Here is an 8,620-nt window from a genome sequence, read left to right as displayed (position 1 = left end):
GATAGATAGATAGATTGGTTTTTTCAAGACAGGGTTTCTTTGTGTGGTCCTGGCTATCCTGGAACACACTCTGTAGATCAGGCTAGCCTCAAACTCAGAAATCTGCCTGCCTCTGTCTCTCAAGTGCTGGGAATAAAGGTGTGTACCACCACTACCCAACTTACTCATTTATATTTTAAGAAAGTTTAAGTTTAAGGAAGTTTTGATGATGAAATATTACATGGTATCCTCTAAAACTGAAAGCTTGCTATTCATTGATAGGTTTTCTGTATAGATTACTACACATTAAGCTATGGAATTAGATTATAATTCAATTCAGCTTTTTTGAAATTTAAATTGATTGTTCTTATAATACATTTTTATATCTATTTATGGTTATGCAACTGTATAAATACATAAAGGCTATATATGTGTAAATATATACACTCATTGCACATACAAACATCTATGTATTTGTGTGTGTGTATGTGTGTGTATGTGCATACTTACTATTTTGTGTACTAAGGTTAAGACATATGTAATCTGAAAAGGTCTCAGACCTAGTAGGTGGGACAGAAAAATAAATTTTTTTATTAATAATAGGCAAATAGGAGAGTTGTATACATACATACATTCATCCATACACACACACTTCAACCAAAGAAATGCCTCAACAGGTAAGAACAGTTGCTGTTGCTTTTCCAAAAGATCCAGGTTTATGAGACTTAGACACCAAAATGAACTTCCCATAAAAAGATCTATCAATTAATCTCAGCATTCTAGTTGCAAAGGTTCAACTCCCAACAACTATATTGTAGTTTATTGGCTGACAACTCCCTGTAACTCTAGTTATAGTGGTTCTGATATCTTCTTCTGGCCCATGCAGCCACAAGGTATACACATGGAGCACATATATACATATAAAAACAATATAAACATATGCAAAATTAGTGTATCTATAAAATCTTGTTGAGGAGAAATAATTGCTTTAGAATTCAGACTTGCATCATTTGAAAATATATGTGGTAGAGAAAATTAAACATCTTATTTCATTTACAGTTTTTTCTCTCCACTTGCTCAAATAAGGAGTTTTACCTATTTGCTAAATTTGTTCTGGAAGAAGGACATTGTAAAATTGTACCTTATGTTGTTTGTACTAACTGGATGTGGTAACCCATAAGTACCCTGATTTTAGACAAATGTGGAGGCTCACGTGTCATCTGTTTGAGCTGGCATTAAATATAGTTATAATTCAAAATGAAGTTAATTTGTAGACTGTTTATGAGACTTAGACACCAAAATGAACTTTCCATAAAAAGATCTATCAAAAGATAAATAATGTCTGTAAATGGGGACACATGTCTCTAATGTCAGCATTCTAGTTGCAAAGGCAGGAAGTTCAGAACTTCAAGACTAGTCTTGTCTAATTATCATTTTTTTCAGGCAATCCTTGGCTCCTTGCAATCCAGCCTCAAATATTGTCACAGAAATATTATTTAAAATAAGCAACTCAATATAGTAGATACTCTCAACACTGAGAAATTTGAAACAGGACTATGGCCATAGAAGGCACATAAGATACAGGAGTGAGATCCTGTTCTAAAATAGAGATAAGCCAATAGACAGAAAATTAAATCATTTCACAGATCCATTGGTTATTATGTGATTCAAAATACATATACGTGTAAAATGAACTGCTACTTAATTTAAATAAAGAAATAGACCTCGGTAATGCAGTTTTGATGTGCTTTAAAGACATTTTCTAAATGAAGTAAAACTGTTATTAAAGGAAGAATTTCATAGCATCCTGTTTACTTTAGAAACGTTGAATAGTCACATTCACAGAGATCATCCCTAGGAATCAACAGAAACTGATCAGAGGACAAGATCATGAATTACAGTTTAATGAATGTATAATTTGAAAAAATAAAAATGATGTTTAGATTGATAGCCAACAATCAAATTCACATTGTGAGACCTTCTTTCAAACCAGCAAAGGAATAATTCCTGCCAGGAAGAAGAAGAAAAAGCCAGGCATGTCAGTACACACCCTTAACATCAAGACTTTTGGAGACAAAGGCAAGAGAAGCTCTATGATTCTGAGGTCAGTCTAATTTACTAATGAGTTTTGAGAGAGCCAGTACTACACAGTGATACCATACCTTAAAGAAAGTAAAAACAATGGTAGTAATATCACAACAATGTAAATATAGTTAATGCCACATAATTGTACATTTAATATCCTGTCAAGGACTCTTGAGATGGCCCAGTGAGTTGAATACACTGTACAGAAGCCAGTCAGTTTGAGTTAAATCCATGAATTCCACAAGGAGGCAGGATAGAATAAGTTCTCAAGAGTTATTCTTTGCCCTCTCTAGGTGTGCTGTGGCACATAAATATCAGCACATACACACACAAACACACACACATACAACGCACTTTATAATATTTCAGGAGAAAATATTATATTAACCATTTAAAGTGTAGATTTTGGAAATGTTTCTTAGTATATGACTTCTGTTTTGATATCAGATGATACTTTATTATATTTACACTAGGTGTTTCAATATTAGGAGTTTCAATATTTATCTATAATACTGGCATTATCTTATTAGTTCCCAAAGACTGTTCATTTCCTTCAAAGAGAAAGGCAGAAGAGCTAAGATTTATATCATTCCAATCCTAGTGGGAAAAGTGTGATTGATGACACAATCCCCATCTGCTGTGTCAATCTGCCAACTGTGATACAAATAATAACAGCTATTTAGAGGAACTAAGAAGCCCAGTGATTGAGTGCAAGCACAGCTTACTTCACGGACCCATCTCCCCATCACAAAATGAGAGATGTGTTAGCGTAAAATGAATGTGAAAGCAAACAATGTAACACCATATGTATATGTAGCTCACACTGGCATATTCCTAATTTATACTTTTGAAGCTAAAATACAAACAATCCTTGATATGTAACTGAACATTTTGAAGCTAAGAGTGGGATTTAATAAATTAACTTGGTAAGCAATTGAGGTATGATTTTAAATGACTTTCTTTATATGTTTTGAATATCAATATCATGCCATGTATTACCAGAGTCATATAATTTATAAAATTTATTATTTATGCATACAGAACTATACCTGCATATCTTGAATATGCTCACTCAAAATTAATTATCTCTTTTATGTTTTCTTGAATTGACTTTGTTGAGAATGTTTGTGTCTATATGTACTGGGGGAAAGTAATTAGTAACATTTTAAAATGTTCGGTTGCAGCTTTATTTGTCTTCACAAGTATAGAGCTAACTTAATCAAAAGAGTTTGATAGTGTTAACTAATATTCTGCTTTGGGGTACAATTGGATGAATACGTACTAATTTTTTGAAGATCTGATAGAATTCATCAGTGAATCCATCTTGGTTTGAACTCTTTAATTTTGTAGATTTGTAGTTACTGCTTCATTCTTATTTCAACTGTTTATATCAATATGTTTTAATTTTAGTATTTAAATCAATAAATTGGCATATGATCATTGACACATTTCTTTAGTTGTTTCTAACTCATGGACATGTTTTCAACATAAGACCAAATACTTTTAAAATTTCACCCCTTTATATGTAGTAACTCTATTTGTGCTCTGATTTAATTTACTTGGGTCTTCTCCATATTACTGTTGTTTAGTTTGATTAATGCTTTGTCTAGCTTGCTTAACTTTTCAAAGAACCAACAATGTGTGTCCTTTATTCTTTGTGGTTTTGTTTGTTTCCATTTTATTTACTTCTGCCATATGATAATTACTTTTTTTTTCCATCTACAGTATTGGGTTTTGTCTTGTTCTTATTGAAGAGCTTCAATGTTGCTCATTAAGTTGCTTAATTCAAATTTCACTGATTTCCTCATGTAGGCCCTTAGAGCTACAAACTTCTCTCTTAGTAATGCTTTGAATTGAATTCAGTAAGTTTTATACATTGTATCTTAGTTTTCTTTTATTTATATTTTTGATTAAAAACTTTTTTATACAATATATTCTGACCATGCTTTACCCTTCCAAGTACGTCTATTTCATTGCATCTGTTTATTGTTTAGTCTCCAAAAGTTTGTATATACCATAAGGTTTCTCTCAGTGTTGATATGTAGCTATATTCCATTGTGATCAGAGAGTATGTCTGAAGGAATAATTTCAACATTCTAGATTTGTTAAGACTCATTCTACATTGTATTGTAAGATTTAGTTTAGAGAAAATTCCATGGTCTGTGGGTAATACTTCACAGTCTGCATTATTTGGGTGCCATAATCTATACATATTTATAATTCTATTTGTTCTATGATGTTATTTAATTCAAATGTTTCTGTCTACATTTTACTGGTTGGCATGTCAGATAGTTAAAGTGGTTATTGAAGTTACTCTATAGTGCTGAGCTTCACTTATAACTGTACATCCAGTTGTATTTATTTTATGAATTTGACTGTACTAGTGCTCAGAAAAGGCATACCAAGAGTCATTGAGTTCTCTTAACAGATAATTCTCTCAATCAATATGAACTGACCCTTTTGTTTTGTTTTGTTTTGTTTTGTTTTTGTTGTTGTTTACATGTAGGGTTTCTATATGTAGCCCTGGCTGTCCTGGAACTCACTCTGTAGACCAGGCTGGCCATGAACTCAGAAATCCACCTGCATCTGCCTCCCAAGTGCTGGGATTAAAGGGGTGCGCTACCCTTTTTTAAAGGAGCTCTCAAAATTGTGCTATGATGTCTATTATCAGATATTGCAATAGCAGCATTTGCTTATTTTCTCAGTCCATTTTCTTGTAATACATTTTTCATCCTTTCTACCTGAAGTGGCATCTATCTTTTGTAATAAAGTTCAGTTCTGACAGTCAACAAACAGAAGGTTTATGCTTTATGAGTCAACTCTTTGATTGTAGAATCGAGACCACAAATATTCAAGATTGTTATTAAATGTCATTCTCTGATTATTGTCATTTGCTTGATTTTATATTGTTTGAGTTTTTTTTAACTTCTTCCTTATTGCAGTGTTTCTCAACCTGTGGGTCATGACTCATTTGGAAGTCATATGACTCTTTTATAACAGTCACCTTAGACCATTGAAAAACAGATATTTACATTATAATTCACAACAATAGCAAAATTAGTTATATAGTACTAAAAAATAATTTTTATCATGGGAGATCCCCATCACAAGAAGTTGTGTGTAAAAGGGTCCCAGCATTAGGAAGGTTGATAAGCATTGCTCTATTCTTGAGCTATTATTCTAGTATGCTGTATTCTTTTCTGTGCATTGTGAGTAGATTCATTTTCTCTTCATTCTAGAGAATTCTTTAAGTATCTTCCTTAAAGCTGGAATAGTAGTCATAATTTGTTTTGTCTACTTTTATAATGGAAAGCTTTCATTTTTTCCTTCAATCCTGATAGATAGCTTTGCTGGGTCTGCCTTGACAGTTGCTATCTTTTAGAACTTGAAATATATTATTTGAAATCCTTCTGGCTTCTAAAGTTTCAGATGAATAAACTGCTGTTATTCTGATGGTCCTGACTTAACAAATGATTTGGTGTTTCCTTATTTCAATATAACACCTTTCAATATAACATCTTTGTTCTATGAATTTAGTGTTTTGATAATATAATTAAGATAGATTCTTTTCTGGTCCTCTCTCTTCCATGTCCTAAATACTTCCAGTAGCTTTATTTATATCTCTTTCCTTAACTGTAGGAAAAATTGTGTTATAGTTGTTTAAAAATTTTTTTGTCCTTAGAACAAGATTCTTCTGTGTATATAAATTATAAGTTTCATCTTTTTAGAGAGCCTTGTATATCTTTTGGAGTTTCACTAGTACTTACCTATTATTGTACCGTTGTCTTTGTTAGAATATTTTAGTTCCTTCATCTTGTCTTCAATATCAAAAAATGTATTCTAGATTCATCATATTGTGGAAACCTTCTATATTTTCATTTGATTTAGAATGTTTTTTATTTCAGCATTTTCTCCACTATTTTTATCTCTTTATTGAAACTCTTTCATATTATATAGTACCTTGTTATTTCATCAGCTGTTTGTATCCTTGGTCATAGTTATAATTCTTACTGTTTTAGAGTACATTTTACATTATTCCTTATTGCTTTTAATTCATTGAAATTTTGTACAGTTTACTTTGGTCATATTTACCTGCTTCCTCATTTCTTTCCATACCAAAGCCCCTTTCTTACTCAGCCACATTTCTGTCCTCTGTTTTAAAACCTCACCAAACATATTTTTTTGCTGTCATGGATATGTCCTTCCATGGAGCTTTGTCAACACATCAGAGTCCATGGTCTTAAAGAAAACTGACCCTCCATATTTCAGTAGCTATCAGTTTCTCATGTCTTTATCTAAGGATGGGACTTTGCTTACACTATATCTTTTCATAGTGTTTTCAACTTTACCTGGTTGGAACTTTCACCAGTCTTGTGTGTGCTGACCTGTCAGAATAGTATAATCATCTACTATCTATTATAACTCTTTCACTTTTCCCATCCCATTATTCCATAATGATTTTTGAGCTTTTGGAGATGAAGATTATATATATATATATATATATATATATATATATATATATATATATATATATTCTATTTAGTTGTGTACCTTCTGTTCTCTTATTTCTACACCTGAATCATCAGTTGTAGTTATGTATTTCATTCATAATCTGAGCAAACAAAAGCTTTTCAGATGATGGCTGAGAGGTTGACTAGTATATGTATATGCTATAATACTATAAATCATTAGGAATCAGTTTAATACTCTGTATACTTACAAGTTCTTCCTTACAATTTATAACCTGAATAGCTGTAGGTTCTTGTACATGCTAGTTGTGTAAGGTATGGGTTTAATTCAGTAGAGTGAGCCTCAAATCTAATCAGATAGTAGATGGTTACTCCAATGTTATTCATGCCAATATTGTACCATTGGGCATATTTGATTGGTCATTGTTGCCACTCACAGAGTTCAAACCCAGTCAATACTGATGATTGTTTTTCTCCTGAAGTAGAATGTACAGCATCTTACAGCACTGTGGCATCTTGCCAATATAGATGAACCTTACATGTTAGTGTTACCTTGGTATCTCCTTAGGCTATGACTCAAGTATGTACTATTTTCAACAGTTGGATCTTATCATCAAATTATAGTGTAATTTAAATAAGAGCTATGTTCAGAAATATTAAACATTGGCTACTGCTGTCACTTTGTTACCTGTGATTTGGTTTGTGGGATAAGGGCAGCAATACATATTTACTAATAGTTCTTTAGTACTTCTGCACTTCTCTGAAACCTCTTATGATCATGTACATCTAGCATATATGAGATGTATCACTTCCCCTTAAGTTTTGACTGCTATTTTCTAAACATCTTTATTCTGAAGGCAAACTACTTTCAGATTTTAAGAATATTTTTACTAAGTAGAAAGTTATTAGTTTATGATTTCTTTTAGTACTTAATATATCTCTTCATTGAACTTTTAGCTTTGAAGGTTAATGAGAATTCTTCTGAAAATCTTTCTATTATTAACAGTAAAAGATTATAGTAGCATATTGTTTGGGGACTGCAAAATAAATTTTTCAAAGAATATTCTAATTTATGTGTGTTCATGAATATTTAAATCTCTTTAAATATTCCTATTAATATTATTAACGTTCAGATACAGATTTCTTTGCATAGTCATTTCAAGACTTTACATCCTAAACCTGTAGTAAGAAATTCTATCTATGATCAGCTAGTTTTTGTCTGAGTCCAATTGCTGTATCAGAATGAAAGACTAGTATATTCTTTGTTTGGTCTTTTCTGAATGTGACACTACAAACTAATATGAATATGGCATTATAAAGTTCTCTACACACATAGCTCATTTAGAATGTTCTAACTTTTAAAAACATCTTCAAATCTATGATCTACTGAGTTCTTTCAACAAATTTTATTGTTCTATATTCCTCTGAGTTTTTCATATACTTCAACTTTCTTTCTAGTGTATGTTACGTACATATGTTCTTGTGTTTATGTGTGTGTATATAAGAGGCCAATATCAGATACTTGTCTACTATTAATTCTATCCTTATTTTTGAGTCTACCTCTCACCGAACCCTTAGCTTGCTAATTTGGCTAAACTATAAGGTCCTTGAGTTCTTAAAATCCTCCTGTTACAATCTCTTGCTCTTGAGTTACATATATGTTTTGACTCTCCTAGTTTTTATATTCGTGCTTGCATAAAAGACAATTTATTTACTAAACTGTCTCCTCCAGGTCTTTTTATATCTTTCATTAATAATGTTCACACTTATTTCAAATTCCTAGCAAGTTAGTTCAAACAGAGATCCACCAATAACTCCTTTGGTAATTCAAAAGTTAGATTAGAACACATTCACAAAATAATGGGCAAGCAATACATATATACTCTCTTGTACCTTGCTGTAATAATGTGGGAACCAATAACAACAATTTAAGACCAAACTCTTTCCACATACAGAACTGAAATGAGAGTTAGAAATGTTAAAATGATTCACTACTATTTTTGAAAATGACTGTTTCTTTGGTACAAACACTCTGGAAATCAGTTTGGCAGTTCCTCCGGAAATTGGACATAGTTCTACCAGAGGAC

Source organism: Mastomys coucha, chromosome X (assembly GCF_008632895.1).
Source record: "Mastomys coucha isolate ucsf_1 chromosome X, UCSF_Mcou_1, whole genome shotgun sequence".
Taxonomy (NCBI): Eukaryota; Metazoa; Chordata; class Mammalia; order Rodentia; family Muridae; genus Mastomys; species Mastomys coucha.
Note: the sequence above shows the minus strand (reverse complement) of the source record.